Source organism: Macaca thibetana, chromosome 7 (assembly GCF_024542745.1).
Source record: "Macaca thibetana thibetana isolate TM-01 chromosome 7, ASM2454274v1, whole genome shotgun sequence".
NCBI classification, from domain to species: domain Eukaryota; kingdom Metazoa; phylum Chordata; class Mammalia; order Primates; family Cercopithecidae; genus Macaca; species Macaca thibetana.
Window position 1 is genome coordinate 75516010 of NC_065584.1, and position 15430 is coordinate 75531439.

Here is a 15430-nt window from a genome sequence, read left to right on the forward strand (position 1 = left end):
GTCAGTATCACAACTACTCAAAATAAAGAAAGAAGAACATTAGGGACCCAGTAGGATTACTGAAACAAGGAGCACAGCCCCTAAAGGCAGAGGGGCAGTTTCGACTCCTCTTACACTGCACTGTAGCCCAAGATTAAACAACCATGGCCCTTTTTCCTTCAATTCTCTATCACGGATTGGTAGCACAGTCTATGATCAGAGGATGCTATGAGCCGAACTGTGTCCCCACAAAATCATATGTTGAAGCCCTACCCCCAATATAACTGTATTTGGAGATAGGGCCTAAACGGAGATAATAAAAGTACAGTCATCAGGGTGGGGATCTAATCCAATGGGACTGGCATCCTTATAAAAGAGGGAGAAACACCCTGGAAATGGCCATGTGAGGGTGTAGCAAGAAAGCAACTGTCCACAAGCCAGGAAGAGAGTCCTCACCAAAAACCAAATCAGCTGGAATCTTAATCTTGGACTTCTAGCCTCCACAACTGTGACAAAATAAATTTCTGTTGTTTAAGCATCCAGTCTATGTATGGTATTTTGTTATGGCAGCTTGAGCCAATTAATACCTAGGAGGTTACACAGTAGCCCCTTTATCTGAAGTTTTGTTTTCTGCAGTTTCAGTTACCTGCAGTCAAGCTCAGTCCAAAAATACTATATTTTGAGAGAAAGAGAGACCATATTTACATAACTTTTATTACAGTATAATTATTCTATTTTATTATTAGTTATTGTTAATATCTTACTGTGCCTGATTTATAAATTAAACTTTATCATAGGTATGTATAGGAAAAACACATAGCATATAGCATATACTGTATAGGGCACAGTTTCAGGCATCCACTGGGGGTACTGGATCACATACCCCTCAGATAAGGGGGGACTACTGTAGTTACCTAAAGCCAATGGGAGCAAACTGTGAGAACAGGTTGTCCAAAAAGCTAATGCAATCTCAACCTGCATTGAGAAAGCATTAAAGTACTATTGATGGACAATAATAATCATATTTTACTGTACCAGCCATAAAAAAACACAGTCACTAGCCCAGCCAGCGTGATGAGTCACCATTGATGAAAATTGGAGTTGCTGGCTTGGAAAAGAGGAGGTAGTTGTTTTCAAGTAGCAAAGGGATGTCATGAAGAGGAAGCTAACTTTCTTCTGGGTACCTCAAAAACTAGATCAATGAAAAAAGATAGGGTAAAGCTGGTTTTAGGTTAACATTGGAAAGCTGACACAAAGAGCTGCCCAACAATTAACAGGTTGTCTCATTGGGCCAATGAGCACTTTGTTACTGAAGACAGACAAGCAGAAGGTGAATAAGGAACTCTAAAAACTATTAAGTTACTTAATATTAATTAACTCCCATTACGGGACATAAGGTTGAACTATAAAATCTTTACCTCGTCTTCCAACATTATGGTTCTATCACTAATTAGTAATTAAGAACCAGACTACTGGTTTCAAATTCCATCTCTGTCATTTACAAGCTGTGTAACTATGAGCAAGCTACTTAACACCTCTTCATCAGTTTCCTTGTTTGTAAAACTGTGGCATCAAGAGCATCTTCTTCATCTTATGGTGGTAAAATGAGTTAATGTATATAAAGAACCTTCCAGGAACCAAGCACCTGGCCCATGGTAAGCCCCCAGTAAGCATTAGCCATTAGCCATTATTATTAATAGTTGAATGACAACTGTGTGCTCAGTCCCGTTATAACTAAAATTGGATACCAAAATATACGTGTGGCCCTGGTCCTCAAGACCAATATATGAAAACAGGAGCAAACAATGATAGCCACTAATTTTTGAATGTCTACTACAAATTGAATACTATAGTGTTTTTTGAGCAACCAGCAAAATAAGTATCACCATTCCCATCTAAGATTTTTTTTTAAAGTATAAAATTAAATAATTTGCAGCTAGTTACAGGACGATGGTAAGCTTTTTCAGGCTCCAAGGGGTGGGCTCTTTCAATTCTAGTAGCCATCTCAAAACTAGTCTGTTCCTTTCTATTACCTAATCTTTGCCACACTCTTTTAGGTAAATAGAGTGGACAGTATCATATGAAAGTTGAACATATAGGCTCTGGAGCTGGGCAACCTAGGATCCAATGGCAGCTCTATCATTCATTAACTATATGACATTGGGTAAGTTACTTAACTCAGGGCTCACCTCCTTCACTATAAAATAAAGAGGATGATAATAGCGCCTGTATCAAAGGATTTCTGGAGGATTAAATGAGCTAATTCATAGCAAGTACCTGGCACATAGCTAAGTAGCTATTATTATCATCCCAGTGATGGATAAAGAAACTAAGATAAGTCAGTGAAAGAATCTAGACCACAAATCAAGTTTGTTGTTTCTCAGCCATTTTTCCACTAGGTCATATGACTATACTGATATGACATGTTAGTGTTTTTCTTTTAAAATAAAAGACAACAAATTATATTTCCACAAACTTGAATATTCCTAACACTGAGCCCTTAGTCAAAATGATTATATTTCTACCACCCTACAAAGTTCAAATATCCAATATGTTTTAATGCTAATAACTTAATCTCTAACCATAAAAAATCAGGTCCCTGATTACCCCTTTTCTCCCCACCCCTGCAGCATCGCTCAGTAAAAGAAGGAGCCTTCTGGTCCTCCTGGCACAGCCACAGCTTCCACATTCAAGGATACTTTCAGGCCTCAGTACCCTGCTTTCTGCCCTGCTACACATTCGAACATGTGGCTGTTCCAGAAATCCTACTTTCCTCACATCCAGCTTCTATTTTCTTTACTAAATGGTGGAGTTTTCATTTGGTGACCTTTCCAATGATTCCTGATAGACTTCTGAACAAACCCACCATGGGCAAACATTTCCTCTTAGTGAAACTCCTTGTCAACCTGACACTGATTATTGTTTTTCCTTATTGTAGTCCTTGATGATGGTAAACTAACACTCGCCCCTCTCTTCTATTGTGACTTAGGGATCAGAATAACAGTCCTTGAATTAAAAAAAAATTTCTTTAAAGAACCAATTGGGAATTATTGACAGTACCTATTCTCCACCCTTTTCCTCCCTCACTCTCAAATGAGGCCTCTGACCCACATTTTCACATACACAATGGTGTTTGTACCACTCTGAGGATGCCAATTCCATGCCCAATCTTGCTCCCCCCATATGGCAGAAAGGGCTGCCACCGTGGGACAGCTGCTGAGCTGTACTAAATCCTGTATGGCATACTTATGGCCCAGAGGGTGTCACCTCCAAGATGTTCAGGGCTCCATCTCTCCCTCTCCGCCTGCCTATTATGCTTGGAAGCAGGCGTGCAGCATAATCACCCCTGCCTCTCCTGGATCCCTGAGGGGAGCCTCCTCCTCAGGGTGGGACGTCTGTCATATGGCCACTAGGCATCTGGTTTTAAGCAGATTTTTGTTGAGAGGTGAAATGGTGCCAGTATTGTACTGTTTCCCTTCCCTGTGGACATTTGTCAGAGTAAATGACAAGAGTAGATTAGCCCATTAAGGATCTGAGTCCCACTGGCTAAAATTTTGATTATTTATATCAAGGATCTTAAACTTCATGTACTAGGGATCCGTTCCAGTGTTAAAGTGTAGCGGGGCTTGAGTTGTCTTTCAGAGTTTATATTCTTGTCTGGTTGCCCCTACACACACACATTTTGCAACCTATAGTTGGTTTCATTTTTTTCCTTACAATTTCTCTGTGTCCTTGTTACTGATGTGGAAACATTTTGTACTTCAAACTCAGGTTGATGGACATTGAAACTTTCAGGCTAAATCAGCAAGAGGCTGGGAAATAGGTCAAAAAGGTCATCTCTTCACTCAGCATCAGAAAGTGCTGGAACTGGAGGACTGACAAGGCAGTATGGCTTGGGACAGATACAAAAGCAGAGACCAAAAGCCTGGAAAAAAGTAACCCTGTCCAATGATATCAAGAAAGAAAGGCGAGAAGGAAGGGATAGAAGGGAACAAAAAGAATATCCATTGTCATGTTTGCTCAAAAAAAAAAAAAGAATGGTGAGAGAGGGAGAGGGAAGAAGAAATGAACATTTACTAAGCATCTACTGTGTACCTTACAGTACACAAAACCTTACAAGATGATTCCATGTATATTTAATCCCTACTAGGACCTCATAAGAAAGATGGCACCCCATTTTTACAGAAAAGTAACTTGCCTGGAATTGTTTAATTTTGCTAATAAATATGATATAGGACCTAAATTCAAGTGTGGTCTATATAAAATCTCATTCTTTTAAATGAATCACTTTCTAAGTCCAAATGATTGTTCATCCTAAGCCACTGAAAAATGAATATAACTATGGATACATAACATTTTAACATTTAAAGGAAGCTGAGTGACGGGTTTTTTGGAACTCTCTGTACTAGCTTTGCAACTCTTCTATAAATCTAAAATTATTTCAAAATAAATAGTTTTTCTCTTAATGAAGTAACTGCATTTCACAGAGCACATGCAGCCCACACAGGGAGCTGGTGATATTGTGGATTGAAAGTCCAGTGACTCAAGGATCAATAAACAGACATTATATACTGTCCTTTTGACCTCAGATGCTAATGAGCTCAAATGTTTCTTCTCACTAAGATTTAAAATAAATGCTTTAAAAACTGCTCTCACTCTTAAGATATTTCCCAACAAAACTGTTAATGTTGCTAATTTAAGCATAGTATTAAAAACTGCAATTATTTACAATGCCACATGCATATAATGATTATACTTCACTGCTTTGAGATATATTCCCAGAGGCCAGGTGCAGTGGCTCATGCCTTTAATCCCAGCACTTTGGGAGGCTGAGGCGGGCAGATCACCTGAGGTCAGGAGTTCGAGACCAGCCTGGCCAACATGGTGAAACCCTGTCTCTACTAAAAACTGCAAAAATTAGCCAGGCACAGTTGTGTGTGCCTATAATGCCAGCTACTCAGGAAGCTGAGGCAGGAGAATCACTTGAACCCAGGAGGCAGAGGCTCCAGTAAGCCAAGATCATGCCACTACATTCCAGCCTGGGTGACAAAGAGAGACTCCATCACAAGAAAAAAAAAAAAGAGAGACAGAGAGACAGAGATATACCCAGGAATCTCATTCATATTATAAGCAACTAAATATTGTAAAACATTTAAGCTTTTGGAGTGATGCTATGGTTTGAATGTGTCTCCCCAAAAGTCATATGTTGGAACCTAAGAGCCAATGTGATAGCATTAAAAGATGGCACCTTTAGGTGGTAAGTCATGTGGGTTCCACCTATTAAAGTTTTATGTGTTAACATAATCTTTTCAGATATTAGACAAAGAAAGAAGACACAGATCCTTCAGAGGACACAACCAGGTGAAACAAAGTTAACAGTCATCTAACTTTGCTGCTACTTTTCCTGCTACCACATTTCATGTTTCTAAAGGGATATTTTAGAATCCTGTCTTTCTTTGGGGGATGTTGCCCTTCCACCTTCCGTATGATACTCTCAGCCTTGACATCCTATCCAGGCCAAGGGGTAGGTATATAGACAATCGAGATCTGATCCTTTCCCCCAGGAACTGGAATATTGGGACAACAAAGGAACAGATGGAAGGTTAGTGGAACTTATCCATTCTGACGGCAGCAATCACTTTCTGTGATCCTTTCTGTGAGTTCCACCAAAGGAATTACCTGGACTACCATGGCTTCTATACTTGTAAGATTCTGTTTTCTGTAACTATGTGAGCTACACAAATCTACTTAATAAATTTATTTTTTAAACTTAGTCAATTTCAGTTACAAGCAAACTTAGAGGATCAGAACATCATTTCTGGAAGGCATATTAGAAATGACTTAATAACAATGTCCCTTCTAAACATTATGTTTAATTAAAGAAAATTATTTTAATTGTTTTTAGTCTTGATATATGGAAAGTCAATATTTTGACCTTGAAACTAACAGCACTCTAGTGTAAACAGTCCCTGAAGGTCTAACTGTATGCCTAGGAAGGAAAGAACACAGGTATTACTGAGTTCCAGAGGGCTTCACCATAAGCAGAAAATTTCTCGGCTTGAAAAAGAAGATGAGGGGGAAACTATCTGAGACCAATTTTAGTGTAATTTATCCCTACTGAAACGCAGATTTCCCTACTTGAATTAGCTACACACAGATTTTAAAATACTTGATTTTTACAATGACACAAGAAAAGCAATCTCAGCAATCGAGATATGCAAGTTTTGTTGAGTACACATAGACATAAAGAAGGGAACAACAGACACCAGGACCTGCTTGAGGGTAGAGGGTGAGACCAGGGTGAGGATTGAGAAACTACCTATCAGGTATTATGCCGATTAGCTGTGTGACAAAATTATCTGTACACCAAACTCCCACAATATGCAATTTACCTGTGTAACAAACCCGAACATGTACCCTTGAACCTAGAAGTTGGAAAGAAAAAAAAAAATGCAAGTTTTTTTTTCTTAAACAATAAAAGCAAAAACCTAAAATCTAAGGAAAGTTGAATGATTAGGCCTCAAGTGAAGAAAGAGGCTATTTTCACAGAGCCAGTTTGGTTTTGCTTACCCCATCTCTTTTGATTTCAAAATAACCATTACCAATAAAAGGGGTGGAGGGCAGAGAATCAAGATTATAGAAACTCTAGTGTAGTCAGGAAAATGACTATAGTAAGCTACAGTTTTCCAATTGTGATGTAGCATGGTTTAAGGGAGCCCAGTTCTGGAGTTAAGGAGCAGAGAGGAACCTTTTAAGCAGAACTTCGTCTTCTAGTAGACCCTCTGAATCTTCCTCTTCCATTTCCATTGTCATGTGGGCAGTCACTACACTAAACCAGATTCAGGTGTTCCTTATGTGATTAACTGCTATGTAACTCATTCTGCTCTGCCACCTTCAAATTAGTAAGATCGTTGTTCTCCATCTTGTGTTCTTCCTTGGGCTTCTCATGGGCTGTGGTGAATGTGACAGCATCCCATAATGGGGGCCTTGGGTCCACAGGAAAGAGTACCAAAGAAGAGCAGTTCTCTTTTATAATCTAAACACCCCAAGAGTATCACGTCCAGTTGTTAGGGAGTACATGATGTTTCTCACTCAAATAAGATCTTTGGCTCTGGTCATCTCTAAGATCTAAGGTCTGGGATTATCCCTAGTAATGACCCAGGGTCTGAATGCCTCCCTCCTGGCACACCACACCCTAAATAATAAAGCCCCCCAATTCCCTGTATTTTCTATTGATGATCTGTAGCACAATGACTTAGAAAGAGAGAATGGGAAAGACCAAGGTATGGTGGTCCAGGCCAGCAGGCCTGCTTTGGAGGCAGCCAGCAGGCTGGGCTGGCAGCCACTCAGAGCCTGCTGCTTTCCACCAGGGGTTTTGCTGACCAGATCAGAGCAATACTCAAGAAGGCAGCAGCTGTGGCTAGAGCCAGCTCCCCTAATTCCTTCTTAGCTAATGAACTGGAAGGATCCAAAGGGAGCCAAGGAAGAATGGGTCCCCTGGGGCATACAGATAGGCCTCTCATTCCATGAATTTTCCATTTTTAATTAGGCTTGATGGTCTAGTCAGAATAAGACTTTTTAGATAAACTGTCATAGTGAGCAGGGATGTCCAAGGCCTAATTCATCAGATCCCTCAGGATCTCAGACCCAATATTCCCCCTGGTTAGACCTTCTGACTTGCTTTGATGGAGCCAAAAATAAATGAATAGGGTATTTTTAAGTATGTTTTTTATTTCAAAAGAAATACATTATAATTATTAGAAATCAAAAAACCCCTTAAAAATATATGACAGAGAAAGAAAATGTGCCCCATAAACCTTCCTCCCCAGAGGATGACAATTATGTTTATTTAGCTTTTCTAAATAGACATACAAAGATACCTGTGTGTGTTATTCTGCATATATTAGATATTTAAGACAAAATTGACCATATAATATACTCTTTTGCAACTTACTTTTTTGCAGTTATTATACTTATAGCTCTACCTCATTCACTTTAACAGCTGAATAGTATCTGATTCCAAGTTTATGCCTTTATTTGACCAATCTTATACCAACTAGTAACATTGAACACTTTTCAGATGCTTTTAATAGAACAAATTCTTGATATAGGAATTGCTAAGTCAAGAGATTATATACTTCTGTGTGTGTATGTGTATTTTTTCTATTTTAATAGATATTGCCAAATTGTAATATTTTAATATTTTGTTCAGTACGTTTCCAAATCAACTCTAGGGCAAGTTTTTTGAATGATATGGTCATGAAATAAAATCACCAGAAAAGTTCCTGCCTAATAAGAATGACAAAATGGACTTAGGGGACTTGGGAGGAAGAGTAGGAGGGGGTTGAGGTATAAAAAATAATACATTGGGTACAGTGCTCACTGATGAGGTGAAGGGTGTATGAAAATCTCAGAAATCACCACTAAAGAGCTTATTCATGTAACCAAACACCACCTGCTTCCCCAAAAACCTATTGAAATAAAAATGATAATAAAATACAAAGTTCCTGCTTAGATAATTGTTTTCAACATCTAGGCATGTGGCTATGGAAACAGTCAGCATGACCATAAGCAGAGAATCCACTCAAAATAGACAGAGCTATAAATGTCTATGTGAACAGACAAATCACTTGTATAATTTTATGTTCAATTTCTGATCCTGGAAAATATTCACAATTGTACAATGTTAACTCTTTTTAAAATACAAATCCTGCCCCTCTATGTTTCTATAAAAAATTCAGTTCCAGGTAGTTTGGAAATCAGAAATAAACCAGGATCTATAAGGAAAAAAAGATAATGTTCCCCACTCATGGCATGAAAAAAAGAGTGGGTCCTCTGAAATAAAATAAATATGAAATGAGAAAGGTCCTCTACCTGACAAACAGTTCACTTAGGTAGATGCTAAATGTTCCTGCCCTGGGCATGGGATCAGGGTATCAGTGATATCTCTGTCTTTACATTGTAACAGATGGAGAAAAGAAACTAAGAGAACCAGCCCCAAACTGCTGCTTCTTGGGACCACAAATCTGCAACTCACCCAAAATTCAGCTCTTTTTTGCCTCCCTAACTTTCCTCACTCCATAAACAATGGGGCAGGTCTGTATCCTCACTTGTCGAAGTCACTGCTGAGCTACCCTCCCCAATGCACAGTAGCCTGGATCCAATCCCAATTGTGTGTGACTAGTAGAGGTCAGTATGGCAGCTTTTGACATCACAGGAGCCAGGTAACACCATGGAAGAAACAACTGGTGCATTCATTCTCATCCAAGCATGTTTCAGTCTTTATAGACTATAAAAATTGTAGTATTGTAATAACAGGAAACCAAAATAATGTCCTGTATGGATGGGTTGGAAAACAGCAATATAAATTTATTTAGCCTTATATATTTACTTTTTCTACTCACAACTTAAACGTTTTAAAGTGTGGTGCAAAAGTAATGACTACTGATTATACTGAATCTCTGTGTAAACTGAAGATAATAGAACAAAAAGTCAAAAAGAAGGAGAAGGAAAAGAAACTTCTAAGAGTGGATAGACTTAGGTTTTGAATAAGGTAATTTGGGGAGTCAGTACCTTTCTTCATTTTCAAATTAGGAATATGATACAAATAATTAAGTAATTTCTTGGAGTTCATACAATAATTTGATGAGAATTCTGATAATCATGGTTTGTTGTAAGTTAAATTTAACATAGAGATTTTAAAAGAGAACAGTATTCTGAATGCCATGAGCAGACATCAATGTTAGCATACAAATGCTTATATAACAGTTTATGTATATAAACACACACCTTACAAATAACTCCCTTCAAAAAAAAAAAAGGAAAGAAAAAGTACTGTTTTACCACCATGCCCTCTTAACATAGGCTTATTTTGTTTAATGTAGAGACAAATTGGATAATCCCTCTCCCTAACAGAAAATATGTGAGTGTGTGAATGTGTATGTATACATACATAAACACACCCTACTGTTTTATTTCAAGTCACTGCATTTAAATGTATTATCTTGTAATATACCTATAATGAATTTTACTAAGGAAACCCAAGCTTACTAGAATCAGTCCTATTTTTTTTTTTAATTAAACAACAACAACAAAAAAAAAGGGTTTTGTAATCATACAGAACCGTGTTCAAATCCCAGTTCCGCCATTTACTCTTTTTTTTGGGTTTTTTTTTTTTTTTTTTTTTTTTTTTGAGATAGAGTTTCACTCTGTCGCCCAGACTGGAGTGCAGTGGCACAGTCTCAGCTCACTGCAACCTCCGCCTCCCGGGTTCAAGCAATTCTTGTACCTCAGCCTCCAGAGTACCTGGGACTACAGGTGTGCGTCACCATGCCTGGCTAATTTTTGTATTTTTGGTAGAGATGGGTTTTCACGATGTTGGCCAGGCTGGTCTCGAACTCCTGACCTCATATGATCCACCCAACTCGGCCTCTCAAAGTGCTGGGATTACAGGTGTGAGCCACTGCACCTGGCCTCACCATTTACTCTTCAGGACTCGAGACAAATGAGCGCATTTGGGAGAGTAAAGGGAGACTCTAAGGCATGGTTTCTCTGTTGTACATTGGAGAGCTACTCCCCACAAGCTTGTGATATGAATTAGTGAGATGAGGACACCTAAAATGTGCCAGACAAATCCTAGACATTCAATAAATTTTTTCCCTTCCCTTTAATTCAAACATGATTTTTGCAAAAATGCTTCCTACATTTATTAATAAATACATTTATTAATAAGTGACTATAGTTAACATTGCTGATAAACACAATTGAATTTTTTTGCAATATTTGTCTTGTGAGATCATTACTCTGAGTTAAATACATAGCCACTTAACCTTAAGCACTATATTGTGTTGCATTTATCAACCAAAATAATTCAGAGACAGGGAGTTTATCCTAACTATGGTCTTTCAATCCAGTGACCAAAAAGTAGTATCAAATGTAAAATGGACTGTAACCAGGATTGTTAAAGTATTATGTATCATTCCTGTTCACTAAAGAGAAACAACAGAGAGTTGATTTTTAAATCACTCATACACCTTAGCACAGCAAAGAAAAGGTAAACAAAGGAAACCACCTAATAAACACCTGAAATATATGTTTTTTTAACTAATACTTTCCCTTTCCCCAATATGCTTCCAGAAAACCAAGCCCTTGAAGTTTTAGTACAGGCCCCTAATCAATGCACATTACCAAGTCTAATGTTTAAATCTGCCAGTGTTGTTAAATGTTAAAAAAGTTCAAATGTAGGGGGGAAAAAGCCTGGAATAGCAACAGATACTGTAGACCTCAACTGGAATCTGAGTAAGATTGAATAGACTTCAAAGAAAGATCAGAAGCAACCAGAATTTGCACAGGTTCTGTTCCTCCTTGATGGATCTGGATCCCACTCAGGCTTGTGATTCCAGCTTTTTCTTGCTCTCTTGCATTTGGTACTTTGTAGCCATCTTTCCTTCCCCGCCTACACTGTATCCACAAGCTTCTGTACCAGACTTGAAGATGACAGCCTTCCAGATACCGCTTGACCAGCTACCACAGTTACATAAAGTCACATCCCTATAACAAATCCCTTCATTTATGTATGCATATGTGTATAGATGTATATGCGTGTATGCATCTGTACATATATATGCATAGTATATATGCATATATATGAAGGGACTTATTACAGGGATGTGGCCTTATGTAATTGTGGGAGCTGGGGATAAAAAAATATATATATATTCATCTGATAGAACCCTCACTGATAATAACACCTATATATTTAAAATATATTATTTTTATTTCCTTCCTTTTCTCTAGGTATCTCAAATCTTTTTGCCCTCTTCAACATGAGGTGAGGGCTAAATAAAAAAAAATAAAAAATAAAAAAAAAAAACCTCTCTCTCTCTCCTCTCTGTCCTTCAGTTTTTTCGGTCAATTAGTGGATAATTAGTGGCCATTATCATGGTGACATTACAGAATAAAGTATACCCCAAAGCATTTTCTACCTTTCTTGCACACGCCACCACCACACCCAACTAATTTTTGTATTTTTAGTAGAGACAAGGTTTCACCATGTTGGTCAGGCTGGTCTCAGACTCCTGACCTCGTGATCCACCCGCCTCAGCTCCCGAAAGTGCTGGGATTACAGGCGTGAGCCACTGCGCCCAGCCAGAGAGAGATCGTGATCAGTCCAAGCATTGACAATTTATTTTCTTTGCCAGGAATTAGGTTAGAAATGAGCACATGACATAATTCTGGAGAGTAAAATGATGGTAAAGCTTTAGGAAATTTTCCCTCACTCCTTCTTAAAAGAAGAATCGGCCCCTATTCAGTCCTTAGATGTTATTGTGTGAGGAGATGGTATCTGGATCTATGGTATCTCTTATGGTAGGCAAATGAGCCCCACAGATGTCCTCATCCTAATCCTCAGGACCTGTAAATAATTAGGTTACATGGAAAAGTAAAATTAAGGATGCAAATGGAGTTAAGGTTGCCAATCAGCTGACCTTAAAATAGAGTATCCTGGTTTATCCAGGTGGGCCCACTGTAATCACAAGGATCCTTAAAAATGAAAGAGGAAGGCAGAAGAGGAAAGTCACAGGGAGATGTCACTATGGAAAAGGGGCACGGAAAAATGCAACATTGATGGTCTTGAAAATGGAGGAAATGGGCCACAAGACAAGGGATGTGGACAGCCTCTAGGAGCTAGAAAAGCAAGGAAATGGATTCTTAGAGCCTCCAAAAAATAATGCAGACATAAGGACACCTTGATTTTGGCCAAATGAGATCCATGTCAAACATATGACCTACAGAAATAGAATAAACCTGTACTGTTTTAAGACACTAAATTTGTGCTAATTTGTTTCAACAGCAATAGAAAAGTAATAGAGTACTCTTTGACTATAATGCTGATCCAGTTGAATTCAAGAAATCATTGGCAGGAGTAAGATAAGGTAGAAGAGATTTGACTTCTCCTTGGGGTCCTAGTTGACCCAAATTCAGTACGTTCAAAATAATTACTAAAGTAAACATAGACTACATTACTAGCCCAGTGTAACACCCCTACTAAGTTCTGCACTTACGGATTGCTGTGTCCAGTTTTGAGAACCAGGTTGAAGAGGAACACTTTATAAACTAAAGTGCTCATTTGACATCACAGGAACATGACAGCCCTGAGGATGCTTGCCTTGGAGGAGACTTGAAGGAAGGCAGTAATATCTATAATCCTTATGAGGCTATCATGTGAAAATGGAAGTGAGACCATGTTCTCCCTGGGACAGAATATAACTCATGGGTGGCAATCACAATATATGGAAAAGCTTTTTATCAGTAAGAGATGAGCCCTGTTGGAGAGTGCTGCCTTTGAATGTTGAGTACTCAGTGTCACTGGAAGAGACTGTGGGTCTCAATTACCTCTTCTAAAATCCCTTCTAAATCTAAGGCTTTATCGATTTTTTTTTTAGTAGGAATTTTAGAGAGTAGCACATAATTATGTGCTGTAATCCCAGCACTTTGGGAGGCTGAGGCAGGCAGATCACCTGAGCTCAGGAGTTTAAGACCAGAATGGCCAACATGGCAAAACCCCATCTCTACTAAAAATATAAAAATTATCCGGACATGGTGCACATGCCTGTAGTCCCAGCTGCCTGGGAGACTGAGACAGGAGAATCACTTGAACCCGGGAGACAGAGGTTGCAGTGAGCTGAGATCGTGCCGCTATACTCCAGCCTGGGTGACAGACGGGGGCTCCATCTCAAAAAACAAAAAAAAGAAAAACAAGAAAAGAGGTTTAATTGACTCACAGTTTTGCATGGCTGGGGAGATCTCAGGAAACTTACAATCAATCATGGCGTAAGGCACCTCTTTTCACAGGGTAGCAGGAGAGAGAATGAGTGCCAAGCAAAGGGGGAAAGCATCTTATAAAACCATAAGATCTCAAGATAACTCACTACCACAAGAACAGCATGGGAGAAACCACGCCCATGGTTCAATTATCTCCACCTGGTCCCACCCTTCACATGAGGGGATTATTACAATTCAAGGTGAGATTTGGGTAGGGACACAGAGCCAAACTGTATCATTCTGCCCCGACCCTTCCCAAATCTCATGTTATCACATTTCAAAACACAATCATGCCCTTCCAACAGTCCCCCAAAGTCTTAACTCATTTCAGCATTAACCCAAAAGTCCAAGTCCAAAGTCTCATCTGAGACGAAGCAAATCCATTCCACCTATGACCTTGTAAAGTCAAAAGTAAGTTAGTTACTTCCTAGATACAATAGGGGTATAGGCATTGGGTAAACACACCCATTCCAAATGGGAGAAATTCGCCAAAACAAAGGGGCTACAGGTCCTATGCAAGTCTGAAATCCAATAGAACAGTCACTAAACCTTAAAGTTCCAAAATGATCTCCTTTGACTCCATGTCTCACATTCAGGTCATGGTAATGCAAGAGATGGGCTCCCACAGCCTTGGGCAGCTCCACCCCTGTGGCTTTTCAGGGTGCAGCTCCCCTCCCGGCTGCTTTCACAGGCTGGCATTGAGGGCCTGCGGCTTTTCCAGGCACAAGGTGCAAGCTGTTGCTTGCATTCTACCATTGCAAATCTACCATTATGGGGTCTGGAGAATGGTGGACCTGTTCTCACAGCTCCACTAGGCAGTGCCCCTGTGGGGACTCTTTTGTGGTGGCTCCAATACCAACGCATTTCTTCTGCACTGCCCTAGCAAAGGCTCTCCATGAATGCTCCACCCCTGCAGCAAACTTCTGCCTGGACACCTGTGTTTTTCCATACATCCTCTGAAATCTAGGTGGAGGTCCCCAAACCTCAATTCTTGATGTCTGTGCACTGGCAAGCCCAAAACCACGTGCAAGCTGCCAAGGCTTGGGCCTTGCACCAAGTCCAGAGACTGCACAAAGTAGAAAGGACCTGAGCCTGGCCCATGAAACCACTTTTTCCTCCTATGCCTCTGGGCCTCTGACATGCCCTGGAGACATATTCTCCATTGTCTTGGTGATTAACAAGTCAAGGTGATTAGCTCCTCATTACTTATGCAAATTTCTGCAGTCGGCTTGAATTTCTCCTCAGAAAATGGGTATTTCTTTTCTATTACACTGTCAGGCTGCAAATTTCCTGAATTTTTATGTTCTGCTTCCCTTTTAAACATAAGTTCCAATTCCAAACCAATCTTTGTGAATGCATAAAACTGAATCTTTCTATTTTGTTTTTGTTTTTTGTTTTTTGTTTTTTGTTTTGAGACCGGGTCTCACTCTGTTGCCAAGGCTAAAGGGCAGTGGTGCAATCTTGGCTCATTGCAACCTCTGCTTCTGGGTTCAAGCAATTCTCCCACCTCAACCTCCTGAGTAGCTGGGATTACAGGCACCCACCAACTAACCCAGCTAATTTTTGGTTTTTAGTAGAAACAGGGTTTCACCATGTTGGCCAGCCTGGTCTCGAAATCCTAACCTCAGGT

General features: G+C 39.5%; 1 protein-coding gene across 4 annotated transcripts in view; it reads right to left on the minus strand.

The window, feature by feature from the left end:
* The window catches only part of AKAP6 (A-kinase anchoring protein 6), a 652282-nt gene that overhangs the window by 554385 nt on the left and 82467 nt on the right, over positions 1–15430 (minus strand). The gene's annotated exons all lie outside the window — the stretch shown is intronic.